Source organism: Rhincodon typus, chromosome 6, assembly GCF_021869965.1.
Source record: "Rhincodon typus isolate 14 chromosome 6, sRhiTyp1.1, whole genome shotgun sequence".
In the NCBI taxonomy this organism is placed as follows: Eukaryota; Metazoa; Chordata; class Chondrichthyes; order Orectolobiformes; family Rhincodontidae; genus Rhincodon; species Rhincodon typus.
The window spans coordinates 104,281,733-104,296,433 of NC_063337.1; the positions used below are offsets into that span (position 1 = coordinate 104,281,733).

Below are 14,701 nucleotides of genomic sequence, written 5' to 3' on the forward strand. Positions count from 1 at the left end.
CGTTTACAAGGCATCTGGATGAGTATATGAATAGGAAGGGCTTACAGGGACAGAAACAAAGTTGCTGGAAAAGCTCAGCAGGTCCGGCAACATCTGTGAAGGAAAAAACAGAGTTAACGTTTCGGATCCGGTGGCCCTGCCTCAGAACTGACAAATGGTACTAGATTTATTTAGAATATCTGGTCGGCATGGCTGAATTGGACCGAAGGGTCTGTTTCAGTGCTGTACAAATCTATGACTGTCTGTGCGGAGTTTGTACATTCTCCCCATGTCTGCGTGGGTTTCCTTCGGGTGCTTCGGTTTCTTCCCACAGTCCAAAGACGTGCAGGTTGGATGGATTGGCCATGGAAAATTGCCCATAGTGTTCAGGGATGGATAGGTTAGATTGATTAGCCATGGGAAATGCAGGGATGTGGTGAGTCTGGGTGGAATGCTCTTTTGCGGGTTGGTGTGGATTTGATGGGCCAAATGGCCTACTTCCACTCTATAGGGGTTCTAGATGGTACACACTGCTGCTACTGTGCTTCGGTGGTGAAGAGAGTGAATGTTAAAGGTGTTGGACGAATGATTATTTACTGTCATTAGTATTCTACAATGAGCAACACGGTAAAATACAGAGAAAAGCTTCAACTGTCACCACAGTCCAGCACCATTTTGAATAGCTTAAGAATGAAAAGATGTAACTACAAGAAATTCTGTCTTCATTCTACCATGAGCCCTGGGTTAGCTGACCAATGACACGTACACTCTCCAACAGACCTCCAACTGCCTGTGTTAGACCCACCAATGTCAGAGTTGCCACTCTTCAGGCACCATCTCATCATCGTTGGGTCCACCTGACTGATGGGCCACCGATGCTGGATCCTCTGCTGGACCCACACTGTCCCCACAAACAGGAGAGCCCCATCTCCGTTACCACAATGGATGTAATTCGAGTGGAATACTTTGACGTGCATGATGTTGAAAGCATTGTAAATGCTGTTGGTGGTTTCATCCTACTAAATTTATTGTATTTGACTGTTTATCTTAGAATGTTTTGGCTTATGAACACTTGAGTGGCTCACTCCTGCCTGAAACTGCAGTTTCATTGTCACATTAATGGAAAATATTCCAATAAAACAAACAACTACAGATGCTGGAGATCTGAAATGGAAACAGGAATTGCCGGAGAAACTCAGCAGGTCTTGACCAGAACTTTATCAAGTCACTGGACTGGAAACATTGATTCTGTTTTCTCCCCACAGATGCTGCCAGATCTGCTGAGATTCACCAGCAATTTCTGTTTTTAAAGGGAAACTTCTTTTTTCCTTCTAGTAAGCTATTGTTTAATGGTTCCTAAACTATGGGCTACAACCCCAATTCAGAACATTTAATCATTGAATGAAATCAGGAGCTGCCCTCTGAGGAGGGACCCAGCACTGGCTCAGAGGCCCAGCTGGTGTCTAGCCTTGTCCTGCTTATTTCTCAGTCTTTCTCTCTGGCCCAAGGGTTCCTTTCTGTGGCCACTTGACTGAGTCTCGAAACTTGGCTCTAGCCACGAACCTTCCACAATGCCCCCGAGCTGCAGGCTGTCAGAGTCCATGCCACCACAGATTGGCCTGAGCTCCAACATCAAAAACCCCAAGGCTCTCAAGCTGCATTTCCACTGCTTCCTGGACAAAGTTTGTGGACTCCAACAGCTCAGATAAAGCAAAGAACCTGTGAGTACATCAAATAATAAATAAAAAAAAGAAAGAATGTTGAAAACGTAGATTTTCAGGTTTACATTTTTTACACATAGTACGCATGTTTTAACAATTACTTACTGAATGCCACTGTACTGTCTCATTGTTGTTCTATTTTGGCTGGTGGCTGAGGCTCTATTTACATTCAAGTGTTAAAATAAGGTCACATTGGAGATTAATTTTGAATGTTGCATTTGATTGTCCAAAAATAGGAACCGTTCATAATTACTGCTTCCTGTTACTAAGTACATTAATTTAACATTTATCCACATTAAAATCCATCTGCCATTTGTCAGTCTAAACTCCTTTGAGTACAATCAATCTCCTTTCTATTCACTGCCTACACACATATCGCTGCTTTATAATAACTTGCTGCATGTTAATCATAAATAGTAAGAACAGTTGAAAATTGTCTTGTTGCCTGTGCCACTACAAGCCGAACCAAGAACATTAAAGGCATGTTTTTGATTTTGGAAAGGAAAATCTAATTCGTTTCTGACTATCAAGTTCATTTACTACTTTCTAGTTGATTATAATAAATTGCTTTTAAAACAGAATTAAGAAGAGGAATACCATGACATTTTTTGATCACTTTCAAATAAAAGAATGAGACAATGGAAAATGCCCAACTGTGTAAGTTGACATCAGATTCCATTCTGCATTGATGCACAAACTTTGCATTTCCCTCCATTACAAGAGATTCCAAGAGTAAATCAAGCAAGTAGACATTTGGTGGGACTCTGCAATATAAAAATGTTAGTTGATATTTATGGTGTAAAAGCCTAATTAGGAACCTAAAGTCAACAGAAATCAATGCTAATTGGTCCCCTGCAATATCTCACTGTGTTTCTCTCATTATTTATTGTTCACAATTCACCAACTTAAAACAGCTGTGGCTGAAATTCAGTACTTTGGCCTCCAGACATTTGATTCTGAGGAAAATGAGTAATGATCTACCAAAGTATTGAAAGTTCTTACTTTTTCTTTCTTTATCCATCAAAAAGCACTTATATCTCTCGAATTGTCTATCATTATTACTCCAAAGTCTTTTATAGTCATTACTGCACTTTCTTTCAAAATGTAGCTAATGTTGTAAATATGGAAACCACCATAGTGGCCGGGTAATCTGTTTGACTGATGGAGGTTGAGGAATGAATATTGTCATGAACACTAGGTAACATATCACTCTCCTTTTTTGAATAGCACTGTGGGAGCTTTAAGGCTCTGAGAAATTCATAGTGACAGTTTTGGAAAGCACTTGTCACTTTTTCTCCAAAGTCCAAATCCAATAAAGGGACAGGTGTCAGTTAAGTAGAACTTTAAAAAGTTTAAAAACCGAAAGAACTACGGTTGCTGTAAATCAGAAACAAAAACACAAAGTCGCTGGAAAAGCTCAGCAAGTCTGGCAGCATCTGTGGAGAGAAAGCAGAGTTAACATTTCAGGTTGAGTAACCCTTCCTCAGATCTCAGGTTTGAGGAAGAGTCATTCAATCCGAAACGTTAACTCTGACTTCTCTCCCTAAAAAGTTTGGATGTGGGTGTAATTTCTCTGGTCTTGAGTCTCTGTCACAGATAATGTTGGGAAACAGGTCGAAACTTTCTCTTAGCGTATGTTTAAAGAGCAAACCAATTGTTATCGAGATTTAGATAGATCAACATTTTTTTAAAAAATCTTTGTGCAGTGAACTTCCATTCTGTTATTTAATAAACGTCTACAGCCTTTGAGGAAATGTCTCAGTGACTAAAGGTAAAGTCACCATTGTCCCACTCTCTCATTAGAGAGAGACAACTGGTGGTCCTCCAACCTGAGGGTCACACTGTTAGCAACAAACCAGTTGCCTAGTCAACTGAGCTAACTAACCACCAGGTTAGCCAACTCAAGAAAAACACAACATGATCTATCAAACCAGCATTCATTCTGCAACCTGACTTGTTCAGTCGTGCCATCAGCTGGAATCATAACAATTATCTTAAGGTGAATGCTTTGAAATAATAATTTAAAAAGCAATTAATATTTAGACATAGCATTGCTTTTATTGTTACATTATTAAAAGGATAAAGAAATTTCAATATTATTTAATAAATCAAACTGAGGCATTAATCTGCGTTATAAGCTCGTGTCTCTGAGGTGGATTCTGAATGTCATTTCCTGACTGAAAAGAGAGAGCATTACCACTGAATCATAGATGGAGGTTGATTGGAGGTGAATGGAATTGACAGATGGAAAATGCAATCAAGGCAAAAAAATGTATTGCAGTGTATTTAGAGAAAGGAGGAACTAAAAATTGTAATCTTGTGACAGTGAGCAAAGAAAGAAAAATGCTTTGGAATGCAAATGTTTGTGCTGTTGTTTTCTGATTCCTATATTTTGAGATAATTACATTTCAGATTCAAAATGTTAAAGTTTAATGAAGTGTATTTCTTACAGTCCTCCATGTGACTCAAGTCCCCTCTGTTTCACTGCTCCAGCAGAGTTTTTAAAGTCTAAATGTGATGATGAAAATCTGGATGAAGCATTTCATCTTGTTACTACTTGGCTATACAGCTGGGCTTCTGAATTGCTCTGTACACTTCTCTCGTTATGTTGTGAGATTCCATTCCAACACCTTTAAAGCCTTCATCCTTTAATCTTTGCACATTTTCATGAGGGATAATTGTGAACATTGACCCTGAATTATCTTATGATCCTTAAGATTAAGGATGGCTCGGTGGTTATCTCCCAGCAGCAGGGACCTGAGTTCAGTTCCAGCCTTAGGTGACAGTTTCTGTGGAATTTGCACATTCTTCCCATGTCTATGTTGGTTTCCTGCAGGTGCTCTGGACTTTTTCCACAGTCCAGAGATGTGCAGGGTAGGTGGATTAGCCATGTTAATTGACCATAGTGTCCAGGGATGTGCAGGTAACGTGGATTAACCATGGGGAATGCAGGGTTATAGGGATAGGATAGGATAGGGTGGGTCTGGGTAGGATGCTCTTTAGAGGGTCAGTGTGAACTTAATGGGCCAAATGGCCTGCTTCCCCACTGTAGGAATTCTATGATTTGGTATACATGGTACTTTCTAACTAATTGCAGGTTTGACTTTGGCAAAAGATCCAGTTGCTTTGTTCTTTTTAGGAACATCTTTAAGTGCAGCAAAAGTTGTACCACAACTTGGAGTGATGCAGTGTGGAAACATGAAGGCTATTCTTGGTGAACTGACTGTATCAGGCTGTTAGGTTATTGCTTGATGCCTGAATGCAGTGTAGCGGTAAAGGTTGCACCCTGGGTGGACATTCTCATAACATTGAGATCCCAGATCTTTACAAACATTACAACAATGTGACAGTTTGGATCTTTATATGCTCGCTTCTGAAGCACATATACTAGAATTGGAATGATATAAAGCATGGCACCTGCACTAGGATGACACACAAATTCATGAAGCATTCCATATTTTATGACACGGTGGTAGTGCCCCTAACCCTGGAACTGGAGGCACAGGTTCAAGTCCCACCGGCTCCAGAGGTATGTAATAACATAATAAAAACTAGAAGAACTGCGGATGCTGTAAATCAGGAACAAAAACAAAGTTGCTGGAAAAGATCAGCAGGTCTGACGGCATCTGTGAAGGAGAAAACAGAGTTAACATTTCAGGTCCGGTAACCCTTCCTCAGAACTAAAGGGTCACTGGACCCGAAACGTTAGCTCTGTTTTCTCCTTCACAGATGCTGCCAGACCTGCTGAGCTTTTCCAGGAACTTTGTTTTTGTGTGTGTGTAATAACATTTCTGAACAGGTTGATAAGGAAAATAGGTGAATTAATAAAAATGAAAGCACAATAGATGAAGTCAGTAAAAGGAACAAGTGAGGTTCTGGACATTATATCGAGGGACATTGACCATTAAATCAAAGTGTTTTTGATGTTTAACAAAACGTTATTTCCACACTTTTGGAGTACTGCATATGGCATGACAATGAGATATGGAAAAGATACAGGTAATCTTATATAAGAATAGTGCCAGGAATGAGTCATTGTAGTTACAAAGAATAGCTTGTAAACTAGAAAAGAAAAAAATTAGATGATGGTTTAATAATGGTTCTCAAATTATGTGAAATTATAACTCGATTATTTGGTAGCATCATTAACATTGAAAGATTCTTACAGATTTGCTCACCTCCCTCAATGTCCTGAATATTTTGGGTCCCATCTGTTCCCACGGTACATGTATACTCAACCCTATCTGATCCAAGCTACTGCAAACAACAAATGCGATCACAGCGGGTCAGACAGCATCCATGGAGAGACAGCAAGCTAGCGTTTTGAGTTTCATGATGACTCGTCCTATAGACTCGAAACGTGAGCTTGCTGTCTCTCCATTGGTGATATCAGACCCACTGTGATTTCCAGTATTTGTTGTTTGCAGTACAGATTCTTGCATCTGAAGTAACTTGTTCTTACTAGTCCAAACTACAGCCCCTTTCCCTCTTGAGTGCTTTTCATTCCGCTGATCTGCCAAAACCTTTGCATAGAAAGGCGATGGCCTAGTGGTATTATCACTAGACCATTAATCCAGAGACCCAGATAACGTTCTGGGACATGGGTTCAAATCCCGCCATGGCAGATGGTGGAATTTGAATTCAATAAAATATCTGGAATTAAGAATCTAGAGATGGGCAATAAATGCTGCCTAGCCAGTGATGCACTCATCCTGTGAATGAATATAAAAAAAATCCCATACATGAGGTTAGCCATGGCTCATGATAGTATTGTTACCTCAAGATACAAAGGATTTGGGTTTAAACACTACTTGACAAACATCAATCCAGAATTGCGGTTGACATTCCAGAGCAGTGGAATTCTGAACTTGCATTTCAGATGTACCATCTCTTTCAGTCAGCTGGATGAAAATGTCAATGTTACATTCATATCAACTCATACAGTCACCTCTTGCTTTCCTGCTATTTGTTTTGTCATCCACAGATGATAACAGGCAAATCACATTAACTCCAAAATACATGCTACAAACAGTGAAAACGTTGGTTTTTGAAGTATTGTCAGAGTGTTATAATGTTCGAAAAATGCCAGTATTAACTTGTGCTTTCGGTATTTCAGGACATACCAAAAATTTTTATGGAGAATATACACAATAATTTGTAGCTTGTTCTCAGTTAACCTGCAAATGTGAAGAAATCTAAAGATAGTAAGTGAAACAGAGTTGAAAAATGATTCAATTCAAATTAGAGGAAGTGCCCTTTTTTCGATATGGATTTCAACACAACCCACATTTTTACATTGCCTTTATGACAGTAAAACATCCCTAGGTACTTCACAAGAGTGTTAGGAAATTAAAAAGGCACTGAGACGCATAGAAAGATACTAGGGAATATCAAATATTTGTCATTAAGTAGATTTATCGTCATACAGCAATGAAACAGACCCTTCAGTCCAACCAGTCCACACCATACATGTTTCCAAAGTAAACTAGTCCCAACTGCCTGGACTTCTCCATAACCCTTCAAACCTTTCCTATTCATGAATGTATCCAAATGTCTTTTGAACTTTGTACCTGTACCTGCATCCACCACTTTCTCTGGTAGTTCACTCCATTATGAACCATTCTTGTGCAACAAAGTTGCCCTGCATGCCCTTTATAAATCTTTTGACTCTCCCATTAAAAATATGCCCTCTGGTTTTGAACTACCCCACCCTAGGTAAAAGAGCCTTGCCATTCACCTTATCTATGCCCTCTCCCACCATGACTTTATAAATCTCAGTAAGGTCACCCCTCAATCTCCTACGTTCCAGTGAAAAATGTCCCAGCCTATTTAGTCTATTTTTATACCTCAAACCCTCCATTCCCAATAACATCCTTGCAAATCTTTTCTGAATCCTCTCCAGTTTAATAATATCCTTCCAATAGCAGGGCGACCAGAACTGCACACAGTGCGCCAAAACAGGCCTCATTTACATCCTGTACAAAGAAGGAAAGCAAGATAAAGTGGCGGAGAATTGTAGAGAATTACTTCTCTAAAGAACTTAGCTCCTAGGCAAATAAAGGCATCACTACCAAATAAGTTTGGTGCTGTATTAGAGGCCAGATTTGAAGGACCACAATGATTTTGCAGCTTGTATGTTGGGGAAAGCTATAGACATATGGAGGAATGAGAGTGCAGAAGGAATGGAAAGCAAAAACATGAATTTTGAAATCAAGGCATTGCTGGGCAAGGAGCTGATGGAAGTCAATGAGCAAAATGCTAATGGATGAACAGAATTTGAAGTTTTGGATAGTTGCAGTGTATGGAGGATGAAAGATGGGCTGAACATCTTGGAATTGTGAGTCTTGTGGAGATAAAGATGTGAATGAGAATTTCAGCAGTAAATAAACTGAAGCAGGAACAAGCAGACACAATGACAGAAATGGTGGAGTTGGTAGTCCTGATGATGGAGTGGTCATATGAGCCTAGATTTTTGTTGAACTCGGATGATTTAACACCACTATAAAACTGGCAGGCAAGATCTAATTCCAGGATAACCATTCCCATTCCTGTTTCTGGTCATTTCTGCTAAAATGGGACAATGATGCAGGTATAAGATGATACACAGCATTCCCACCCTTTCTGACTCCACTGCGGTGGTAGGCAGGTTAAATCACCAGGTAATTTTAGTGGGATTGGACCCCGTTAGTAAGTAGATGTTGTTTACAGCCTCTCATAGGAAGCATGAAGTATAAGCAGCTTTAATGCAATTAAAAATGTCACCTCCTTCTAGAACTTTTTCACTGGCAGACTTTGAAATACAAAACATGCGTTCTTTCTAGTTTCAATGATTAGAAGTCATATTGTTAACCAGTTTTGGCCATAATTAGAATCTCTCGTGTGATAATCTGAAGTGATTTAGATATTCTGAGTCCTTTTAAAAATGAGAAAAAAGTATTCAACAACTTTCACTTACAGAAAAAATAGCCCTGTGTGATCTCGGTTGATCGTATATCTGATATTAACCAGAAAGAAAAGGCTATCCTTGATTGGTTTCACGAGACTATGTTGTTTACATATCGAACCATTTGTTGTTGAATCTAAAGAGCCCTGAACCATAATCACAGCAGGGGGCTATTTAGGCAATTTGATACACAATTTTAAGAAGCCATTGAAGAATTAACTGTCTTTGATGTGGTTAGTGAAGTAAGTGTTTACTTTTATAATTGATTGGCGACATGAGAGGATTTTTTTTCACAAATGGGTTTTTTTAAGGAGTTTTTCAGTGTGTTGTGTTTGAATTAGTTTACATTGTCAGAAGGTTATCTTTCCTTAATGTCAGTTTAAATAAGTGTTCCGAGATCAGCCCAATAGATACTGGATGAATTACAATGTAGGTTATGTGTGGTGAACAGAGCATAGAGAAATGAGGGCATATGGAGAGAATATGGACATGAGGAGACATGGAAATGTAAAATGGGACATTGGGGCATGGATGGGCATGGTTTTATGAGGGGGCATGGACCTATAAGGGGCAAAGGCAAGCATGGAGACTGGATAAAAGGTGAATGGGGAAGGTTTGAAGACCTGATATTCACCAGTACAACCTGGTCGATGACCTAGTAATTGACACATTCTAACTTGCCGCATCACCACCCACCCAACCCTATTACCAAATGGTGGGTCCATCTCAATTTCTTCCCCTGCTTTCTTACAACACAAACACAATGGTCAGATGTCATTCCAAAGGAGATAAGTCTGTTGATTTGGAGGTGCTAGAGTTGGACTGGGTTGGACAAGGTCAAAAACCACACAACACCAGAAGAAGGAGAGAGACTCCAAAAGCTTGTGTTTTCAAATAAACCTGTTGAACTATATAACCTGGTGTTGTGTGGTTTTTGACTCCGTGATTTGGGAAGTTTCCTGGTTCAATCCCCAGCCCCTCCCTGTGTCAAAGTGTGTCCCATGGTCTTTGTAACAGGGAAAGGGGAAAACAGCAACAGTTAGAATTCATTATTTTCATCCAGAACCCCTCATGGAAGTGCACTAATTTTCACATTGTCAGTGTAACCTGCCACTGAATTCCCTTCATACTGCAGTGCCGTAATAAATATTGTATTTTAATTCAACACATATCTCAACATGTTGCACCCAGTTGATGCAGTAATATGCGCTCCCCAAAACATGGTCCTGCCTGATACCAACACCTGATACATACACAAAAATACAAACGTCAGTGCATTCAGCAGCACATGAAGGAAACCAGTTAGGTAGGGGAGCAAAGGGCGATCAGTGGTTGTGAAATTACACCACTGTAAGGTGTTGACTCCTCTACGATGGGATCTTGGAGAATAAGAGAGTTCTCTTGCTTGCTTAGAAACCTTTGGAAAGCAACCTACACTAAAAAAAGTTTGAGCAAGTTCAATCTGTCTTAAACCATTTTATGTCGTGTGTAATTTGACCAAGGAGAGTATATCTGGATAGGAGTGAATTATAAGGGTTCATCTCCAGAGATAGTTTGAAAATTTTTCTTTTGTCTTAAGGCTTAGAAACTGTCATGAGCTTAGGACTGAAAATACATCATGGTCACAAAACTGTCTCCCATATCATTGGAAACAAAATTAGATATCTCATGCCCATCAAATGTCTTGAAAATTGTGCCATATATATCCACACTCCATCACATTTTATCTAAATCTAACTGGATCAGATTTGCTAAAGTATTTTTAAATTTGTCTTGTCCAATGTACTCTGGCCTGGGCATCACAGATGCCCTAAGGCCAGTTGCGGTACAATAAATGTGGTGTTAGTTGATTTGTTTTCTTTTTCTTAGGCATAGGCTTATCAGTTCAAAGAGACAGGAAGTATACTGTAGGAATCTTGTGAAGAATTCTGTAGACATTGCTGTGGAAATAGAAATTTCTGAACCTATTTTCTGATTCAGATTCTATTGAAATGTTAATGCTTTCTCATTGGTTAATTACTTCTGCCTGTAAATGTGTCTTTTATTGTCTAACTTCCAAATCCACTTCGAATTAATAAGCTTGTCAAAGCCAATAAGGCTATTTGGTTTCTTGAAATAGGTAATTATTCAGCTTTTGAAATATATCACCCTCAAAGAGCTTTAAAATAATTTTACGCTATGCTTATGCTATAAAACAATTTTTATATGCACCACATCGCAACATAGGAACAGCATTAATCATTCAGCTCATCAGGATTGTCCCATCGCTTTAAATCATGGCCGATTATTTCATCAATGCCACTATCTCCATTTCCCTTCATGTCATTGGTCTTAGGAAACCAATTGATTTCTGTTTTGATTGACTAAAGATGTGCAGGTTAGATGGCTTGACCATGCTACATTGTCTATAGTGTCAAGGGATGTGCAGGCTAGGTGGATTAGCTATGGGGAAATACAGGGTTACAGAGATAGGGTAGGGGAATGGGTCTGGGTGTGATGCTGTTCAGAGGGTTGGTGTATAATTGATGGGCTGAATGGCCTGCTTCCACACTGTAGGGATTCCATAATTTTATTGAGCTTACACAGTCCTCTGAGGTAGAGAGCTCTAAAGATTCACCATCCTCTGAGCAAACAAATTCATAAATTCCTCCTCATCTCAGATTTAAATGGCCAGCACCTGACTCTGCGACTATGTGTCTTGATTTGAGAGTCACCACCCCAGGGAAATTTGATAACGTTCAGTGAGATCCCCCTTATTCTTTGAAACTCTACAGAATGCAGCACCAGATTCCTCAATTTCTCCTCATATGACGATCCCACCATTTCAGGGATTCATCAGATTAACCTTTGTTAGGCTCCCTCTAGTGTAACTATATCCTTCCTTTGATAAAGAGACCAAAATTGTACACAGTAACCCAGGTGATATCTCAGCAGGGTTTGATACAACTGCAGCAAGACATCTTTACTTCTGTATTCAAATCACCTTGAAATGAACATACCATTTACCTTCCTCATTGTTTACTGCAGCCACATTCCAGCTTTTGTGCCTCATGGACAAGGATATCCAGGTCCCTTTTGGCACTTATGTTTCCCAACCTCTCAGCATTTAAAAAATAAAATCTGTCTTTTGTTGCTCCATTGAAGACTTCCATGTAAACATTTCTGATGGCAATTCTGACATTATATCCCCATATTTATTTATTTGTGACTCTTACAGTGATGTTTCCTATAGCCACCTATAAGTGACACAGTAATGGGATTTCCAGTTTATTTCTGATGACTGACTTCCCATGCTACTCTGCAGGGTAAACATCTGTTCACTCAGCAATATTGTTAGCTGGTTCAACAATATGTTCGGGTTGTTCCATGTGAGTGCAGAGGTGTGGAATATCATCCCTGAACAGGTTGATTAGAAAAAAATAGTAAAAATAAGAGAATTTGGGAATTGCCTCAGGTGTCAAAATGAAACAATTCAGAAAAAGTACACAACGGCAGAATGATAGTCTTAAAGACAAAAGAACAGAGATGCATAAGCACCCGTACATGTGTGTGTAAAGAAAAAGGGAGGAAAAAGGAAAAGAGAGAGCCAGCCATGGATGTCTAAGGAAATAAAGGAAAGTATCAGATTGAAAAAAAAAGCACATACAAAAAAACAAAGAGTAGTGGGAAACTCTTAGGCTGGGAAATCTTTAAAGGCCCAACAGAAAGCCACAAAAAAAGTTATAAAGAAAAGTAAGATAGATTATGAGAGTAAACTAGCTCAGAATATAAAAACAGGCAGCAAAAGTTTCTATAAATATGTAAATCGTAAAAGAGTGGCGAAGGTAAACATTGGTCCTTTAGAGGATGAGAAGGCCAATTTAATAACTGGGAATGAGGAAATAGGCGAGGCATTAAACAATTATTTCGTGTCAGTCTTCACAGTGGAAGACACAAATAACATACGGAAAACTAATGGCAAGAAGGTTATAGCAGGTGAGGACCTAGAAACTATCATTATCACTAAGGAGGCAGTGCTGGGCAAGCTAATGGGGATAAAGGTAGACAAGTCTCCTGGCCCTGATGAAATGCATCCCAGGGTACTAAAAGAGGTGATGGGGGAAATAACAAATGCACTAGTAATTATTTACCAAAATTCACTGGACTCTGGGGTGGTTCCCGCAGATTGGAAAACAGCCAATGTGACACCACTGTTTAAAAAAGGAAGTAGACAAAAAGCAGGTAGCTATAGGCCAGAGATAGTAGGAACTGCAGATGCTGGAGAATCCGAGATAACAAGGTGCAGGGCTGGATGAACACAGCAGGCCAAGCAGCATCATAGGAGCAGAGAGGCTGACGTTTCGGGCCTAGACCCTTCATCACTATAGGCCAGTTAGCTTAACTTCAGTAGTGGGGAAAATGCTTGAACCTGTCATTAAGGAAGAAATAGCAAGACATCTGGATATAAATTGTCCTATTGGGAACACCCAGCATGGGTTCATGAAGGGTATGTCATGTTTAACTAATTTGGTGGAATTCTTTGAGGACATTACTTGCATGGTGGACAATGGGGAACCTGTGGATGTGGTGTATCTGGATTTCCAGAAGGCATTTGACAAGGTGCCACACCAAAGGCTGCTACATAAGATAAAGTTGCACGGTATTACAGGTAATGTATTGGCATGGATAGAGGATTGGTTGACCAGTAGAAAGCAAAGAGTAGGAGTAAATGGGTGTTTTTCTGGTTGGCGGTCAGTGGCTAGTGGTGTGCCTCAGGGATCAGTGTTGGGACCGCAATTGTTTACAATTTACATAGATGATTTGGAGTTGGGGACTAAGTGTGGTGTGTCAACATTTGCAGATGACACTAAGGTGAGTGGTAGAGCAAAGTGTGCAGAAGACACTGAAAGGCTGCAGAGGGATATAGATAGTCTAAGTGAGTGGGCAAAGGTCTGGCAGATGGAGTACAATGTTGATAAGTGTGAGGTCATCCATTTTGGTAGGAATAACAGCAAAATGGACTATGTTTTAAATGGTAAAAAATTGCAGCACACTGCTGTACAGAGGGACTTGGGTGTCCTTGTGCATGATTCGCTAAAAGTAGGATTGCAGGTGCAGCAGGTAATTAAAAAGGCAAATGGAATTTTGTCTGCCATTGCTCGCGGGATGGAGTTTAAAAACAGGGAGGCTATGCTGCAGCTGTATAGGGTCCTGGTGAGGCCACACCTGGAGTATTGTGTGCAGTTTTGGTCTCATTACTTGAGAAGAGATATACTAGCACTGGAGGGGGTGCAGAGGAGATTCACTTGGTTGATTCCAGAGTTGAGAGGGTTGGATTATGAGGAGAGACTGAGTAGGCTGGGATTACACTCATTGGAATTCAGAAAAATGAGGGGAGATCTTACAGAAACATATAAGATTATGAAGGGAATAGATAAAGTGGAGGCAGGGAGGTTGTTTCCGCTAGCAGATGAAACTAGGACTAGAGGGCATCACATCAAAATAAAGGGAAGCAGATGTAGGACTGAGGTCAGGAGGAATTTCTTCACCCAAAGGGTTGTGAATCTGTGGAATTCCCTGCCCAGTGAAGCGGTTGAAGCTACCTCGCTGAATGTGTTTAAGGCAAGGCTAGATAAATTTTTAAACAATAAAGGAATAAGGGTTATGGTGAGTGGGCAGGTAAGTGGAGCTGAGCCTCAAAAAGATCAGCCATGATCTTATTAAATGGTGGGGCAGGCTCGAGGGGTCATATGGCCTACTCCTGCTCCTAGTTCTTATGTTCTTATGTGTACACGTGTGTGTTTGTGCGTGTGTGTGTGTGTGTGTGTGTGTGCATGCCTGTGCATGTACGTACACATGTACGCATGTGTGCCTGTATATGTGTGTACACATGTATACGTATGTGTGCACGTGTGTGCCCATGTATGTGTGTACACATGTGTACGTGTGTGTGTGCATGCATGTGTGCACATGTGTGTGTACATGTGTGTGTGTGCGCGTGTGTATGTGTGAATGCGGGTGCATATGTGCTTGTATGAGTGTGTGCATATGCGTGTGTTACGCATGCAGCTGTGTGCAC

General features: G+C 40.1%; 1 pseudogene; it reads left to right on the plus strand.

Moving 5' to 3' along the window:
• Positions 1-5,063: 5,063 nt before the first annotated feature.
• LOC125483421 lies at positions 5,064-5,162 on the plus strand (annotated as a pseudogene).
• Positions 5,163-14,701: the final 9,539 nt, after the last annotated feature.